Source organism: Callorhinus ursinus, unplaced genomic scaffold (genome assembly GCF_003265705.2).
Source record: "Callorhinus ursinus isolate GAN/ISIS: 27379988/994484 unplaced genomic scaffold, GSC_fseal_2.0 scaffold32, whole genome shotgun sequence".
Lineage (NCBI taxonomy): Eukaryota > Metazoa > Chordata > Mammalia > Carnivora > Otariidae > Callorhinus > Callorhinus ursinus.
In genome coordinates this window covers 13349224-13367893 of record NW_027397094.1, presented here as the reverse complement: position 1 = coordinate 13367893, position 18670 = coordinate 13349224, and the positions used below count along the sequence as shown (strand labels likewise).

General features: G+C 44.4%; 2 long non-coding RNA genes across 2 annotated transcripts in view; one reads left to right on the top strand and one right to left on the bottom strand.

Moving 5' to 3' along the window:
* LOC141370348 (uncharacterized) overlaps window positions 1-10934 on the top strand; it is a 44046-nt gene extending 33112 nt beyond the window's left edge. Inside the window, exons 2-3 of the long non-coding RNA XR_012374315.1 lie at window positions 10522-10716; window positions 10817-10934. This is a non-coding gene — a long non-coding RNA (uncharacterized lncRNA). The remainder of the gene's footprint in view (window positions 1-10521; window positions 10717-10816) is intronic.
* LOC141370349 (uncharacterized) lies at window positions 2437-17822 on the bottom strand. Its single transcript, XR_012374316.1, has 4 exons — window positions 17702-17822; window positions 11162-11249; window positions 4898-5022; window positions 2437-4223 (listed from the first exon to the last, which is right to left on the bottom strand). It is a non-coding gene; the product is annotated as an uncharacterized lncRNA (long non-coding RNA).
* Window positions 17823-18670: the final 848 nt, after the last annotated feature.

Sequence of the window (18670 nt, the reverse complement as noted above, 5' to 3'; positions counted from 1 at the left end):
TTGGCGAAACCCACAGATCTGATTTGGTCCCCGGTGTTCTAGGCGGCAGATGTAACCAGTAACACCTTTTAAAAAAAAAATCTGAAAATCCCACTGATATTGTGATTCTGCTGCTCAGATGTGGCCTCAGTTTCTTGACTTTTTTTTTTAAAGATTTTATTTATATATTTGAGAGAGAGAGAGAGAGAGAGAGAGAGAGCACGCATGCCAGCAGGGGGAGGAGCAGAGGGAGGGAATTCTGAGCAGACTCCCTGCTGAGCATGGAACCCTACACGGGGCTCGATCTCAGGACCCTGAGATCATGACCTGAACTGAACTCAAGAGCCAGATGCTTGACTGAGTAAGCCACCCAGGCGCCCCTATTTTCTTAACTTTTAGGGCAAGGTGTGTTACTCTCCATTTAAAAATCAGCCCATCCAAAATGATAGCCTTCTGTTTTGTGCATGAATTCATCTTAAATGCCTCTTGAGGCTCTAAGTGAAAGGTACTATCACCAGCAACAATCAATAAATGAAATAAATACCAGATATATAATCAGCCACATGGGCTCCTGGAGAGACATGGAATGTGTGGGGGTTTCATTTGCTGAAAGCCCGGAACTGAGGTACATTTTAATGTTGAATGAGAGCTTTTTTAATAAACTGTAAAAGGCTATAAAGAAGTCGGTCACCATGACTATTATTTTTCCTGTTCCATATCCTTGATTAAATGACTAACCCAAAGATTCAGTAATCAACCTTTTCTCTTCCCTGGACTGTGATTTCTTTACCCAAATGAGTAAGTTATGGCTAATATCCCAAGATCCCAGCTAACTCCAATTTTTCCTTGGAATCTATGATTCTATCAGCAGGAGTGTCTATATACCTAAGTTCCTGAAATATGAGAATACATTTGGTGACTGTACTGGCACATAATATTAAATTGTTTGGCATAAATTTTTCAGACTATGTTTTGTATAATATAGAAGACAAAGTTAAAAAAAGGTAAAGGGGGGGAGTAGAACATGAAAAAGTATCAAGCATTTAAGAAAATATGTATATTATAATAATAACTAAGATACAACTTGCCTAAAGAGGAGAGGAAGGGTATATTTATGATTCACATGAGTATATGCCATGCTCCTTGAAAAGTAGATTTTTAGAAAAAAGAACAGAAGCTTCATGATGCACTTAGAAATCCTAGCTGCCTTTTAAATGTAAACAGCAAACTCAGTTTTTTATTATGTAAAAGAAAAAGTTGAACTACCCCTAACTTCCTTGCATAAACCAAACGTCATATTCAAAAATGACCATTGTTGAGTTCTTTGGAATCAACAACTTTTTCTGTGGCTAACAGTGTTTCTTGATATTCCTGAAATCAGCTAAAATGCTGGAAAGAGCGTGTAGAAATACAGAGTCAAGAAGCTATTAACAGAGGATTTTGAATTCAACGGAATCAGCATTTCTTGTATAGTTTATTTGCTTTTTTTTTAAGACAATAAGCCTTTGATTTAATGTGTGTTCTAGCCTTGAAATCAACTCCCTACAAAGAAATTCCTGGTTCAGTGCAGGGTCCATTAGAGTGCCCTTGAACCTTAGGTCACAGGCCACCAAATGTGGGCAAGGCAACACAGACCACTGATAATAGAGGAATCTCTAGAGTGAGTGCTCCCAAGACGCAGGAGAAAAACATGAAAGCAGGAGGAATTCTAAACTCTAAAGATGACAAATACTTAGACTGGCCCAGGCTAAAGGAAATGAGGCAATAGGACTAAAAAAACAAGAACAAAAACATAAAACCCCAAAAAACAAAAACCCAAACCTGTCATTTCTCTCCATAACTTTCTTTAGATAGTCCTTACATGTTTTAAGAAAAAGTTTTAAAACTTTTTATATTTTAAGAAATATATAACAAGAGCCGTTCAACATGCTTATGTCCCTTGCCCTAGTGATTCTGCCTCTAGATATTTGTCTTAAAATATCAGAAGTGTGTAGAATGATTTTGAAGATGTATGTTTAACTGAAACATTATCTGTAATATTGAGAAACTGAGAGACAAGCTCAATATACAAAAATAAGGAAAACGTTTAAAAAATTGGATTCAATCCATTATGATGGAATGCTTTGTCGATATCTTAAAATCCTATTTCCAAAGATAGCTGTTCATAAAGGAAAATGCCCACTCTGTAGCACTCAAAAAAAGGGCAGATACACAATCATATATTCCATATAATCATAATTTTAAATATGTATATGTGTCCATGTATATATAAAGAAAAAAATTGGAAAAACACACCAACATGTTAACTATCTCTAAGTGGCAGGATTTGAGATTACAGCTGATTGTTTCTGCCTTTGTAAGTATTTTAGGTATTAGTATTTTTTAAGTCTTTTAAGATTTTTCTACAATGAGCCTGTATTACTTTTAATATCAGAACTATTAACTTTTAAGGTTAGGACATTCATGGACGTTCCCTTAAAATGACAGTTTCCCCCCTAAATCAGAAATGTGGACACTGTGTTTTGGGTTTAATGGAGCAAGATGCAGAATTATGATTCAATGCTAGATTTTTTACACATAAGGACCCAGTCAATGAATGGATATTTACAGAGCACATACTCATTCAATCAACCAATGCTTATGGAGCACTTGCCCTGTGCTGGCCACTGAATTCATGCCCAGGAGCCAGGGGACCTCAGGGAACAACCAGGGGTGGCTGGTGAGGGCGAGAAGCTCTTACTCTGGGTATTCGTGAATGTCACAAATCACTGAGGAATGAGATGTTCCTAAAGGTTGGGCAGATTTGCCCAAGCTGACTCCCAAGGAGTTGAACCTTTGCTCACAAGTCCAAGACCCAGACCCCCCTGCTCAGCCGGGCTCACCGCTGAGCCTGGAGGCAGAGTCTGCAGGTTTCCAGCATGACGTAATGGCTGCTTCATCACCTGCGGTCTTGTCTCGGAAGCTCTATTGGTCCTAGTGGCTTGGTTTGTAATATCCTTGCACAGCTTAGTACTTTCTTAGCATTCTGTTTAACCATTGACAACTTGATATTGTGACCAATGGTTACGGTATTTCTCCGTATATTAGGTTGACAAGTTGTTGATATCCCAGATCAGTTCGCTCTCCTTCCCTTCCTCTCTCCGCCCACCTCTCTCCAGTTTGCAAGCTTCTATTTCCCAGTGGCTTTATCTGCATTTTGTAAGTACACTGAAATAGGAGAAAGCAGGAGCTCTGGGACCACGTGGCCATCTCTGCACAATCAGATCCTCGGGGCTTGCTATTCCTTAAAGTCACTGAAGACGGAGCCGAGGCAGCCCTTCATCCCCCCGAATGAAGGCTTCCCTGTGACTACCGGGGGCCTGAGGCACATTGCCCAGGGTCACATGTGGTCTGTTTGCCCGGAGCCCCACGCTGTAAAGGGCAGGTCTGATTGTGAACATTTTAGTCACTTTCCAGAGAGCCTCCTGGTGAATAGGGAAGCATGTAAGCAGGTAGTTTTCTGCTGCAGAAGCCACCCAGATGTGCCTTCTTCCTAAATGGGCCACCGCCCTTCCCAGCCCCCGACGTTGGGGTTTCACGTGAGTCACCCAGAGAGGCTGTGAGCCGCTCATTAAGCCGCACCAGCGCGCCCCGCAATTTCGTTCTGTGTAGAGCAGGGTCCACCACCCATTCTGAGTCTTTCCAGTCAAAGTGGCTGTTTTTCTTCAACCTTTCCCTGCCCCTTGGGTTAATGAGAGTCATTTACAAGGACAAACGTTTAAACCTCATTAGGAGACAGCATAGCCTAGTGGTTAATAAGCACCCTTGTTTCAAATCCTATCCCAGTGGTGCGCAAGCATTGTGTCTTTCAGGAAATTTACTTAAGTTTCCTCACAGGGGTGTGGTCAAGTGATAATTAGCGTTGCCCCTTGACCCAGTGCCTGGCTGGTAGGAAGTCTGCAGTAAAGGTAGCTGTTAACAGTTATTACCCGTTCCCTACACGACAGTGTCCCTAATACAGAATGTGCGCCTGCGCACGTGCGAGCGCACGCGTATTTGGTGCGTGGGAAGAAAGGAAGGCTGCAACTGACAAGGCTTGCTTGCAGAGTTGCGGTGGTTGGACTTTTTTTCCTTGGGAAGATAGGAATGTGACATTTCTTACATATCATATGGGGAGGTGACTTCGATGTTTCTTTCGGCTCTTCCTCATTGGAAAGGGCATCTGGTGACAGTGAGCTGTTTTCGAGGTCTGTCTGTGAGCTTTGCTAAAGTTAAAAATAAGTGAGAGTGAAATTTTGTTTGTTCTCTAAAGGAAACCTCTTTCCCCCTCCCAACAGCACTGACAGTGTAATGTGCGTTCTGACGTACCCTCTCCTTATTGTACCCTCCGTGCATTTCTTTTCCCCATTTCTTCTCCTTTTCAGAAATAAGATTTCTAGAGCAGTAAGACAGTGCTTCAACTATCCCAAAACAGGGAAACTGTGAGATGGCTCTTAAAGGATATAAACTAATACTAATCACATTATATGTACTAATCGTACCTCTATATATGGTACATACTACACAACCACCATAACAACCCCAGCCCTCTTTGGGAAAGAGAGCTGAGCTCTAGGCAATGGAGGGCTTGTCCTTCAAAGCACGAGAAAATAACTAGCTAAATAAATCAATAAAATAAAATAAAAATTTTTTAAAAGGAAGGAAGAAACAGAAGACAAGATGTTTTGGGTGGAAAACTTTCTGAAATGTAACTCAGTCTCGACTGCTTTCTGAAAGAGTCTGGGAAACTTACATTTAACACCCCTTTTTCTTTTCTTGGTCTCAAAGTCGTCATCATGAGAACCGATTCTAATGCTACTGTATGACAAAGTTATGTGCTTAGGCAATTGAGAGAGGTAGGACATTTGCCTGCACACGAAGAAGCCCCAAACCACTGTACCTTTTAGACTTCTTGAGTCTGCTATCCACAATTTTCCATTCCCCCTTCTGTGGGCTGTCAGCATTACTTCTGGTCAGCGTGTATGTCCATAGCCAAAGGCCTCTCTACTCCTAATTTCCTAAGTGCTGGAGGGGTGAAAGCGAGAAAATCACACTGGTGAAGACTATGTGTACAATAAACATAAATATTTCCTGAGTCAGGGTCTAAGGGCTACTTCTCCCGAGAGAGATGTATATGTCTAAGAAAAGTATTTCTCAAGTTTTGTTTTAATTTTAAAAAATTCCTTGTTTCAAAGCTCTTTTCTGGATAAGTGAGGTTATGCAACGGCCGGTCCTATGTAAATAAAAAATATACATATAAAGTATTGGTGGAGCTACTCACTCCCGGCTCTGTCAGCCATTAGTCAAGTGCTTGCATTCAGATCATATATTTCCTCGGCGCCCTGAAGCTTTGAAAAGTTTAATAGCTCTGTGGATGGAACTGACATGAGAGGAAACGATTTCAAGTCTCCTGCAGTGATTTTTACACTCATAAAAGTGTTCTCAATGTATCAGAGGCAGTGTTTGATCCCAGAGAAATAATATCCTCAGAAATCTAACTCAGGTGCCATCTCCTTTTGGAGAAAGTTTCCTGTTTTCCCAAATGCTTTATAAGATGCATTTTGCTATGACTGGCCGTTTCTGTTTAAGATTCTATTGGTCACACATGTAACCTAGGCCACTGGCAGGCCCTCGGGATTTCCTGGCAGAAACCATCGTGAGTATTAGAAGTCAAGGGGTTGGGAGCAAGTGAGTCACCAGACACTGCCACATTCAACTGTGCGATGCTCCTGATTTACAACTTTGTCCCATTTCCTCGGGTTGTCCCCCACAAGCAGAAGCGATTCAGGAGGCTGAGGAACGCAGAGCAGATTGTGGCTGGGCTGGCCTTCCAGAAAGGTCCACGCAGTGGTCCCTGGACCCTGGGAGGCCTCCGCTCCCTGCCCCCACCCCCCCACTGTTTATATTAGCTATCACGCACGGAACAGTCAGGTGGTACGCTGCTTTGCAGTCAGCAAGTTTATCTTGTGTTAAAGTTTTACCAGTAGAAACCAAGTCGTGTTTACCCCCGTTCTGCGGCAGGTCATGTACAAACAGCACCTGTGAACATTTTCAGCACACATGCTGGACTTTCTCCTTCATAGTTCTCATCACAACAACTGTTGGGAAAGCCAGCAATTGTCAAATCTCTGGCAAATGTGAAAATCCTCACCAAAAATGGCTGTCACTGCTGTCAAGGTGCACGGGACATTACCTCTGCCGTTGTCGGAGCACGTTCGTTGATTGTGGACATCAGTCCTAGCATAAACCCAAACTCAGCACACACGTAAGAACTCTGAATGCAGCTAACAGGCATTCCCTCCATGAAACAAGAGTCCTCGACGGTAGAATTTTTTTTTTAATGTGTCAGCATTTAAAAAGATTCTATAAACTGGATTTCATCGTACTTCCCCATCTCTTTATTTAATATTTATGTATCAGTCACAGTGTGTGAAGCGCTGTTCTAAGTGCTTTAAAACACTAATTCATTTAATATTCAAACAACTTTGTGAGATAAGGACTATTACCCCACTTTACATTTATGTAAACCGAGGCACAAAGAGATTAATTTGTCCAAGGCCACGTTGCTGGTTAAAGGATGGAACGAGAAGCTGAAACCAGACCAGGGCAAGCAGAGAACCCCTGTACTATGCTGCCCACCCCACCCCCTGTGGTTATAAGTATTGGCAATACTGTTCTTTTTGTTTTTCCAGACAAATTGAACCAAAGTTGAGTTTTTTAAAATATCTATTGTATTAACTTGCTAGGGCTACCATAACAAAGTAATGAAGACTGGTCATAATCTGCTAGCCATTAGTATGCTAGACACTATTCACAAAATGTCAAAACAAGGGGTGCCTGGGTGGCTCAGTCCGTTAAGCGTCTGCCTTCAGCTCAGGTCATGATCCCAGGGTCCTGTGATGGAGCCCCATGTTCGGCTCCCTGCTCAGTGGGTAATCTGCTTGTCCTTCTCTCTCTGTGCCTCCTCCAGCTTGTGCACTCTCTCTCACTCTCTCAAATAAACAAATAAAATCTTTTTAAAAATGTCAAAACAAGTTCCATGTGCTTTAAAAAGAGATAATATTCAAAATGGCCATTGGGATGCCAAAGTTTCGAGAAGTTCTCGTGTTTTTTGGGGGGGGTAGTTTGTTTGACAAGTCTCTCCAATTTGAAGTGGGTACTATAACTGAGACATAGTGCTGAAACCACTTTTTTTTTTAATTGTATTTATTTATTTGACAGAGACACAGCGAGAGAGGGAACACAAGCAGGGGGAGTGGGAGAGGGAGAAGCAGGCTTCCCACTGAGCAGGGAGCCCGATGCGGGGCTTGATCCCAGGACCCCGGGACCATGACCTGAGCCGAAGGCAGACGCTTAACAACTAAGCCACCCAGGCGCCCCTGAAACCACTATTTTACCTTGATTCTTCCCTTCCTCTTCTTACACCAAGTGTGAAGGTGTGGGGAACTCTTCATCTATCTATTATCTATCTATCTATCTATCTATCTATCTATCTATCTATCTATCATCCATCCATCCATCCATCCATCCATCCATCCATCCATCTATCATCTCAATAGACCACACATTGAGGAGTGAAGTAGTCATCTTATTAGCTAATTGCATTTTTGGCAGGTGTTTAGAAAGACTTCATTTTAGCTTTGTCATCATAAAATGTGTCCTTTAGCCAACTGTAGAAAGTATGAAGTCATATAAAGGGAAAGAGCTTGATGGCAAGAAATCTTATGTAAGCCATCTTTTATGACTATGAGTAAATCCCGGGTTACAGCGAAAAATCAGTGATATGTAGAAATAATAGGTGTGTATATATGTAATGTAAATGTGAAATATCCTACAGTGTCTGGCATGGAGCAGGTGGTTAAAAATATTAACAGGCAGGCAGGCATGTGGGCCCAGTTTCTCCTGACAAATGGCAGAAATTGAGACCAGCAATGATTTCAGTCCCCGTGATGATGAACCACATGTGACACTATAATTTTACTTCTCATATAAGGGCAAATATTATCCTGCCCCTCCTAATCCTAATTCAGATTCTCCAAGTAGAGCATGTGTGTCTTAGCTGGGTTCGTCATTTCTGCAACTACCACTCACGGCCGTGGAAGCGCAACCTACACCAGTCTGGAAGCATTAGACGAGCATGAGCGTGAGTAGGCCTCAGTATTTTGGGCAATAGCCAGGTGGCTACTGTGGTGGATCACAGTATTGTTCACAATTATTTGTTCCCTTTCCTTTATGTGTGTTTTTTTTTTTTAAGATTTATTTATTTATTTGAGAGAGAGAGAGCACGTGAGTGGGGGTGGTGGGAGGAGCAGAGGGAGAAGGAGAGAATCTCAAGCAGATTCCATGCTGAGCACAGAGCCCAATGCAGGGCTTGATCCCACAACCCTGAGATCATGACCTGAGCCAGAAACCAAGACACAGACGCTCAACCGACTGCGTCACCCGGCTGCCCCCTCCTGTATTTTTTTTTTAAGATTTTTTTTTTAAAGTAATCTCTACACCCCACGTGGGGCTCTAACTCATAACCCCAAGACCAAGAGTCGCGTACTCCACCAACTGAGCTGGCCAGGTGCCCCTATTCCTTCTCCTTTAGAAGGATTGTATATCCAGGGAGCCTGGGTGGCTCAGTCGGTTAAGCATCTGCCTTCAGCTCAGGTCATGATACTGAGGCCCTGGGATCCAGCCCCACATTGGGCTCCCTGCTCAGCGGGGAGTCTGCTTCTCCCTTTCCCTCTGCCCTTCCCCCCCTGCTCATGCTCTCTCTTTCTCTCTCAAATAAATAAATAAAATCTTTAAAAAAAAATAAAAGGATTATACATCCTTGTAAGTCAAGTATGGTCCCCCTCTTCATTGTCCAGCTTGATCATGTGATTGACTTTGAAGGACATGTGAATAGACATGATACACGCCATTAAAATCAGACGCTTTAAATGTGATTCTCTGATTCAGCTTGGTCTCTTGCTCTGCTGACCCCTCTTAAGAGAACAACAGATTCCAAATGAGGACTACTCCTTCCACTGCAACCTGGAATGGGAAAAAGCATGGGACAGAGCCACAACAGACCCATAATCCACATGTATCATGAATGAGCAATAAACTGCTGATGTAAATTACTGAGACTTGGGGATTTTTTTGTTATGTAGTGAAGCTGACAAATACAGTCACACAAGATTTTGTTGAGATTTGCATAAATAAAACAAAGGAGAATGTTAGTGAAAGAAGATATTACATTTCAAGCCAGTAAGGACTACTTTATAAACATAAAAGAACCTGTAGCTTACATAGGATAATATTTGTTGGAAGAATGTGCCTTAGAAAATCATGATACCCCAGGTATATACCAAATGCCTGATGCAGATTAAGGAGAGCAGATACTTAATACAGACAGAGCTTGTTTCAAAATTGTTGTCTTCCAGAATTTTTGTTTATGTATGCATATTTGTGTGTATGTGTGTGAATACTCACACACAATACCATTTTTATTTTTGTACTCTAACCCCCCATTTTCTGAGTTCTTGATCTTGCCAGCTGAGGTTTTATCAATATTTTCCAGGAATGAATGGCTGATTACAGATTATAGCTCTGCCATCCAGGAGGGTTTTTGATAAGTGGTTATTGAATATAGATATTAGAACGAGAAAATTGGAGCACCGTGACAGGATTTGAGCCTAAAACAATGCTTGTCACAGAGTAGGTGCTAAAAAGTACTTGCTGATTGAATGAATAAATTTTAAAAGCATGGAGTTTAGGTAAGATATTACCTTCATAGTGAGGTTTGTTGGCTGTATATACAATTATGAATTAACTTCCATCTTATCTCAAAAAGACTCTGGGTCAGCTCACTCTAGAAGACATGCCTCAGAGAAGTGATTTTCTTTTTCTTTTCCCATTGGCCCACCCAGAAAGGGGAATCATGAGTAAGAAGAAAAGGTCTGAAATGTTTTGAGAACTTTTGCACTTTGTAATTACATTCTTTTGGCCCTTTTCTCTGCTTGTTGAATGTTTTTGGATTCTTGTTATTGTCCCTATGATTGATTCAAGCCTACTATGATGCTCTTCTTAGATCCCGATTCATGTTCTTGAAAGGACGTTTGTTGGAGGATCATGAATTGAGAGAACACATTATTTGAAATTTAGAAATAGGTGGATCCCAAAAGTATCCAAGGATCCATTGTCACTTAAAGTGAGCACATAACTGGGGCGCCTGGGTGGCTCAGTCGGTTGAGCATCTGCCTTTGGCTCAGGTCATGCTCCCAGGGTCCCGGGTCGAGCCCTGCTTGGAGGAGGGTCTGCTTCTCCCTCTCCTTCTGCCTCCCTCCCCCTTCATGCTCCCTCTTTCTCTCTCAAATAAACAAATAAATTAAAAAAAAAATGAGCACATAACTTAATTCATATAATACAAGGTAGGTAATTCATTGCTCCATTCCCATCCTTTCACCTATATATTCTCTCTTCTACAAGATCAGGCATATCAAATGTGGCCTGTCATGCTGCTAATTTGTGGCTGATTTGTTTGCCTCTCAGTGCGGTTACAAAAGCTCGTGAAGTCAGGAGCTGGGGCAGCCATCTTGCAAGCATGAAGAGGCAAGCCTGAAGACAAAAGCCAGCAATGCTGAGGATGGAGAAGCCAAAAGATGGGAAGGAACCGGGTTTTCCATTTCAGCCTCTGAATTTACTGATCCTTGAACTACTCAGCCCCCAAACTTCTTGTTATGCAAGGTAATAGGCATCATTTTGTTTAGGCCACTTTGTCAGGTGTTCTGTTCATGACAGCCAGAAGTCAACCAGAATGATCCCTTGGCCTTTTACCCTTTCACAGATGGATTGCTGTGCCCAGACATGCCTGGCTCTCGGCAGAAGAGCTCATGTTGGGCTCTCCACTATAGGTGTCTCTGGCCTCTCTGAAGAAATAATAAACTGCTTGTGGGTCCAAAGTTCTTGCGGCTCCTTTCCTTTGTCTAACATATAGGCCATAGCAAGCACTCAAGAGTAGCAGCTGCTTATTTTTTCATAAAATAGGGGCTAAATACATGAATATATACTTTTGAGATGCTCCTACAAAGAATAGTTAAGGGCCCTGGGGGATGACCATACTCATGTGAGTCCTAGCTCTGTCCTCCCTTGGCTGGGGCTAGGTCTCCCAGGGAACCACGGTGTCACCTACCTTGTGAACCCGATCCCATGAGGTTGCCAAGTAGTTGACTTCTCTGCTTCTATTCTGTGTGAGGGGACACTCGGCATCAGTAAGTTGCCTAAATATAAAATAGTAAATGTGTTCTAATTAAATAAATTAAGTACTTGGGAAATTAAACGTAAAAACTAATAACCTCCCATTTAACCCCAGCAATCATTTAGGCTTACCCCTCCCCTGTTAGCTGGACTAAGAGGCCCCAAGAACGGGCTGAAGCTGCCATTTCTCTGTCCAGATCCCCTCAATAGCCTGTATGTTCTGTGAAGGCATTAGCTAGGTCTGCCTGGCTCACCCAGTGCCTACCTGAGCTTCTGTCTCCTTGTAGGTGCTAAATACCTACATAAAGGATGAATAAATGATGAGCTGTAATGCGAGGCCCAGGGCTATGAGAGGTTCAGCCATATCAGATCCTGGCAGGGACTGCTCCTAAGGGATTCCTGCTTCGTGAGCTCCAGGAGAACAGCAACAAGGATGAATTAGTACATTGTTGGCAAAAGGGCTTCACTGAAATCTCGCTGTAAATTTGTTGCAGAAAGGGCACTTGGGCATTTACTGTTAAACAAAGACAGGAATCTATAACATTAATTAGAACTTCCATTTACTGAGCAAATGCTGTCTCAAACACTGCTTCAGATATTAATTCATTTAAGCCCTCTGACCACCCCACAGGTACTGTGATTGGCAGCCTCTAAGATGTCCCCTGATGACCCCCACCTCTTGACATCCACTCCCTTGTATAGTTCCCTCCCCTTGAGTGTGGGCTGGATTTATATACTCCGTTCTAAAGGACAGCGTGGTAGAAGTAATGGGATGGCACTTGCAAAATTAGGTGATAAAAACATTGCCTTCTATCTTGGGTGCTCCAGCTGCCATGCCGTGGGCTGCCCTGTAGGGAGGCCTATGTGGCCAAGAACTGAGGTTGGGGGTCTCCCCAACCAATAGCCAGTGAGGAGCTGAGACCCTCAGTCCAACAGTCTGCAAGAAATAGCATGCTGCCAACAATCACACGCATTGACGTGGAAGAGGGGTCTCGCCCAGTCAAACCTTCAGATGGGACCACAGCCCTGGACGACAGATTAACTGCAACCTCATGAGATCCCTGGAGCCAGAAGCTCCCAGCTAAGCCATGCCTGGATCAATAATCCAGAAGAATTGTAACATAATAAAGGATTATTGTAAGCTGCTACGTTTGGGGGTAATTTGTTGTGCAGCAATAGATAATATAAGGAGGTACTAGTATTATTTGCCCTTTACAGAAGAGGAAACTGAGGTTCAGAGTGGACAGGAAATGGTGGAGCTGGGATGTGGACTGATGTGGTCTGACCTCAGAGGCTACATGATTAATGAGAGTCAGTTTCAGATGGTGTTAAGCACATTGCTACTGTTTAGCCAGAGTAGGTACTGTGCAGAATCTTTTTTGGAAAAGAATCTTCCTTGGAAAAGCTAGTATGTGTCCTCCCAAGCCAGGTAAAATTTTTGAAAGATTTCAAAAGCAAAAAAAAAAAAAAAATTACAACATGCAATCGATCATAGAGCATTGCCCTTTAATTTCTAGCAAAGATGACCTCCCTGCCTCCCAGCCCACCACCCCAAAAATAATCCGTCCAGCAGTTTCTTTTCTAACCCCTCACAGTTCTGCAAAATACAGCAAAAGTGCATGCATGGTTGATTTTATACAAATTTTATGGAGAGTGTGCACACACACACACATAGACACACACACACCATCTATGAAAATTTGGGATCACAATTGTTCCTGTTACCTATTGATGTGTAGCAAATCACTTCAAAATGCAGAGGCTTAAGGCAGCACCAGCACTTTCTTATCTCCCTCTCATGGTTTCCGAGGATCTGGAAGGTGGGAAGGGCCTCGGCTCTGTGGTGGGCTGGTACCCTTTGCAGTTACAGCCAGACAAAGGCCTGGGCGACCTAGGGCTGCCCGGCTGCCCTCCCTCCTATCCTAGCTTGGTGATCTCAGGGCAACCTCACTGCTCACGTAGCGGCTGAAGGCTTCAAGAACAAGTGTTCTAGAGACGAGGCAGAAGCAGCGACACCTTTCATAACATGGAGTCAGAATCACATATTGTCATTTCTGCCGAACGCTGCTGGTCAGAACAGTCACAAAAGCCGGACCAGTTTGAAGGGGACGAGGCATAGACCTCACCTCTCAGTGGAAGAAGCGTCAAAAAATTTGTATACATATTTTTGTGTTTTTTAAAAATATTTAATTTATTTATTTGATAAAGAGAGACACAGCGAGAGAGGGAACACAAGCAGGGGGAGTGGGAGAGGGAGAAGCAGGCTCCCCACGGAGCAGGGAGCCCGATGTGGGGCTCGATCCCAGGACCCTGGGATCACGACCTTGAGCCGAAGGCAGACACTTAACGACTGAGCCACCCAGGCGCCCCTGTATACATATTTTTGAATTGCCAGTGTGGTACTCTCATTTCTCTCTAATGTGGAGCGAGTACACACACCTGGAGGGGGGAGGTCCTGTAAGATAATTCGGGGAGGGGGAGGCAGAAAAAATATTAGAGCTTATATTTCTGTGCTTCAATTCACTCATTTTATTCCATTTTTGAATCTATTTATAAATAAACCAACACATATGTTGGGAAATAGGCTCAACAGTTTGTTTGTTTTTTTTTTTGCTAATGAGGCGCACCATTTCAGAACTTTGTCAGACATTGCTAATGCCTTGTCCAGAGCCTGGCTCTCCTTCTCTACTTATTACAAAAAAAACAATGACCCCCCCCCCATATCAAGATCCACCAATCAACTCAGAACCTTTTTCTAGAAACTTCTTCATAGAGTTCTATTTTCTAACCAGTTTCAGGGGAGCCTAGCGTTTTTTTTTTCCATTCCCAACAACGCCGTAAGGTACAACCTCGTCCCAGGTGTCACAGTGGGATTTTGCCAAGGTAGGTGTGGCCTAAATTCAAGCAGTGGGATTCCTGGATCAAAGATTATGTACATTGAAAATTATGATTGACGTTGCTAAATTGCTCTTGGTAGAATCTTAGTAGTAGCAATGACCACCAGTTGGCAGCCCTCGGAGCAACATTTGCACATACCTGTTCCTCCACATAGCTTCACAAGCAGTAATTATTATAAAACTTTACAGTCTTTGCCAGTTAGGTGAAAAGCGATATCCTGTTAGCACTTGGACGGTGTGTCTTCAATTTCACGCAGAGTGCTTGTTGGGCATTTGTATTATTTTTCTTACACTTATATTCTTTGCCCAGTTTTCTGTTGCGTTATTCTGCTTTTTGTTTATTGATTTGTACCAGCGCTTTGTAATGTAAGGAAATTTGTCCTGTGTTTCTATTATGGGTTGCAAATATTTCCCCCATTTAAAGATGTTTTTGTCACACAAAGGTATAGATGCTTTTATGGTATGGAATTTATGGTTTTTAAATTGATGGCTTCCTCCCTAGAAAGGACGTCCCTTACAGAAATGATCAACAAAGGCACCCATGATTTTTAAATCTTACGGTTTCAAATGTTATCTTTAAGTTTTATCTACGAGGAATTTATTGGGAGCCAAGAGTAAAGTAAAAATCAGCTTACAAACTTAACTTGTTTTTCCAAATGGCCCACCATTTCCGAATGGTTCCGACGCCATTTGTGGAATAATCCCTCTCCCTGCCACTTTCCAGGAGCTCTTGCTACCTTTACCTGATCCACACTCACTGGCCACGCTGGGTAGATGGTTATTCGGACAGTGACCTAGAATTAGGGTAGAAGCTACTTGTAGCTTCGGGAGAGGAGAGAAAACTGAGTAAAGCCCACAGACCAGCTTCTCACTAAAGGCAGACGCATTCTTCGTCTTGGGGACTGAATGGAGCCCCCCCACCCCATTCTCCTGGCCCCCCACCCTGGGCCTGGCTGAGAAAAATCTCTGTTATGTCTCTTTGGCAGTTCTTGCCCACAGGACCCTTTTTGGGTTAGTGCATTAGGCAGAGCCGCTGTGTAAATTGCTTTCATGGGAGCGTTTTGGAGACTGTTCAGGAAGGCTAGCCATGAGCAAAATGGAATTTGAAATAAATCATTTGTCTCTGTGAAGGTGAACAACTGTAGGACTTTATATGGACATGGCCCTGTCTTTAAGAAGGCGCAAGGCACTTTGCCCTGTGTCATTAACCCATTTGGCTCGGTGGGACGAGATAGGGGGAGGTCTCTGGTCAGATCTTCACTTCCGCCCTCCGTTGATACGACAGAGGCTGGGATTAAGCTGAAGATAGCTTTCCAATTGGCTAATCTAGGCTGCTTGGAAAAAAGTTAGGTTGGCACCGGCATTCAGCCCTTACCTACCTAGCTAGAGACAGCTGCTGGGTCCCTGGCATGGACATCGGCACCCGTGACAGCAAAGGTCCAGGATCCAAGCCAGCTGCCTGGGGTGCTCGGGAGAGGCACGGGGAGCCTCCTTCCCACACTTGAAAGGTGCCAGGACTGGAGGCCTGACCCTGGTTCTTGCCTGAGACAGAGAAACCCCCACCCCCGCCGCACCACTGAGGATGGGGCAGTCCCCACTCTGCTCTCCAGAAGCAGCAGGATCTGGGTTCTCCCACACCCAGCGGCAACTCAGAATCCCCGGAGCGTGAGCAGGAGCCCCCCTAAACATCCCTGTCCCACTGCTGTCTCATATGGAGGCCGGGCCCACCGAGCCCACCCCAGCAGACCCAGGCTGGTGCAGGGACTGGATTTCTACCTGAGGTTCTGTGGCCCAGCCCCCAGCAGGGGCCTGAGAGAGAGGGGATTGGGGAGAGCCAGCAGATAAAATCTCACCCCCGTGGGACTGTGCAGGTGGCCTCGGGGCCTCCAGCTTCCCAGATAAGAAACAAGAGCACTGCCACCCCAATTGAAAAACAATTTAAGATATCATGCTCATTAAAGGGGTTTGCAGGCATAAGACCTGACTAGATTTAGATCTAGTAGTTAACAAAGATCAGATGGTTGAGAACAAGAATTTCATGTAAATAAAAATATGACTCCACAATGTGCAACTGAGCACTTGCAGGGTTTTTGTTTTTGTTTTTTCTTTTTTTCCCCCCCAGGCTAGAGATAGTTCCTGTCACCAGACACACTGCGTCTGACATGGGACATCGTGGCTGGGGCTACTGACTTTTTTATTTTGCAATTTGCTAAAGAAGGTTGAACGGTCCTACCTTTCTGTTAAAAAAAAAAAAAAAAGGCAGTCCTAAAATGAATGGTTTCGGTGGATCAAATCACTGAAGAAGTGGTACCCGCACGACCACCCAGGCCCCAGCACCACTTTTTTCCTCCAGCCCTCTTTGAAGGCAAGAGTTTAGGCTTGTAATTAAGGGATGCCTTTGTTTCTTTAATGATGCTAATCCCCATCTTGAGGGAAATCACCTTTTAGGTAACACAGCAGCCACCACCCGCCCCAAGGGCATGAAATGCGGAGGCCCACCTAAGTCCCAGGCTCCCAGCTGTCTTTGAGGAGGTGTCTGGCCACTGGGCAGGTGAGGGGGGCGGGGCGCACACTCACCGGTGCTACCGAGGCCCACAGAAAGATGTTACCGCAAAGGACTCCAGGGCCCTCATAGGAGGGGACAAAAATTACTTTGCAAAAAGAGAACCATCACCGTTGGGATCGTGAAAAGTTGAAGTGGCCCCTTCTCCTCCCCAGACAGCCGTTAGAGCCTGAAGCAGGCGCCTGTGGGAAGGCGGGCCTCCGGGTAGCAATGAGCTACCAGGTCCCCAAGGTACCATGTTGAATTTCTCAATCTCACTTTGTTTAGTTTGGGGAAAACATTTTTTCAGTCCAAAAAAAAAAAAAAAGAAAAGAAAATCACTGTGGTTTCCCCCCTGCTCCCACCCTCTATAATCGCCGCTTGCAAGAAAGGGTTTCACCATTTTCCCAAAAAACCCATAAAACAAAAAAAAAAAAAAGAGGATGCTGGGCAGACATTCTTTGTTTCTTTTCTTCCATCTCTGTGGATTCCCCCCACACCAGCCCTTCTGCTCCAGGCAGGCCTGTCTGCCCACTGTCCCCACACATTCCTCATTTGCACTGGGCTCCAGCCAGGCAGTGTCCTGCCCCTTTCTCTGGGTCATACTTCCTCTTCCAGTAGCCAGCTCAACATTCACCTCACTAAGCAACACTGGGGTAGGGTTGGAGGTGGCCCGGGGTCCTTCGGAGCACACACTGCCGGGATGACCCTGGGCCATCTGCCAGCCACGGGGAGCTTACCGCTTCCTCCCCGCAGTCTGCCCAGATGGTCTGCAATGACTCCTTCACGCTTCCTTTCTCCCTGCGGTCACTTGTAACTAACTTGTCACTGCACCCATTGTCCGGCAGCTCCTGAGCTCCCACTAGGATGGGTCAGCTCGTTGTACAATATTATTTCGCGCCCGCCCCTTTGTGAGTCTCCTAAAACCCATTCATGGGCTCATGGACACTCTCTTCTCAACCAACATATTTTGAGGGATTCCCTCTGTCTTCCAGTTACTTTCAGTTGCTAGTCTTCTCCCCACCGCTTTACTCACATCTTGGCACTGGTGTGCTGTTTCAACCAATTTTTGTCCGTTCTATTCCTTTAGCAGGGTGGGGTCAGGGGTGAGTAGCTCCTTAGTCAAAGCTCTTGGATTCTCATTAATTGCTCTGCTTCTGACTCACCGCCTGAGCAGGGACGAGTCACTTCCCTTTCTCACCCTCGGCCTCCCCAGCCTCACCAGGCTCTCTGCACATCTGGAAAGAACACGGCCAGAATGAATGCGATGTCCTCTATATATCGGATGACTATATAATCCACTGTACAGCTGTCCCTTTTGAGAGCAAAAGGAGGTGTTCATAATTATGCCGCGGCAGGTTTAAACAGGTTGGTCCCCGGCAGATTCTAGAATCTCATGTAAAAATGGGAATAGGAGCAGGCTTTCCTTGGCTTATCACCTCCCAGCTCATGGACATAGAAGAACATCAGCTCGCTGCAGTCTGCTATTAGCTTTGCCCAAGAGGAGGGCCGAGAAATTCAGATCGTCTCTCATACATTTCGAACCTATGTGCAAAAACAATCAAATGCAACCCGGTAACACAGGGTGACCTGAGAAATGGTGGGTGACGCTGGGGAAAGCTGTCACCCTGACAAAGAAGGCTCTTATCTGCTCGTTGTAAGTCCCAGCCTCACACACTATGCCGTGCCCTGCCCCTCTGACATTTAAACCACCCTGATATCAAGCACTTGCGTAATTGAGGTATCTAAAAGAACACCTGGCCGTGTCGATTAAGTGGGGCTTGGAGGAAGGGCTAACAGAACTCCAGATCAGCTCTAAGGGGCCTTATGATGTTCTGAGAATTCAGTTGGTGGGAGCATTCCCATGTAAGATCTACATCTGGGCTGTGCCCATCGGGTCCCGCGACTGAACTCCTTCTTCTGGGAGGGCACAACCAGACCAGAGTAGAGAGCCAGCATGCAGTGTGCAGCAAGATCAGGAATCAGCAGAAACAGAGCTACCCAT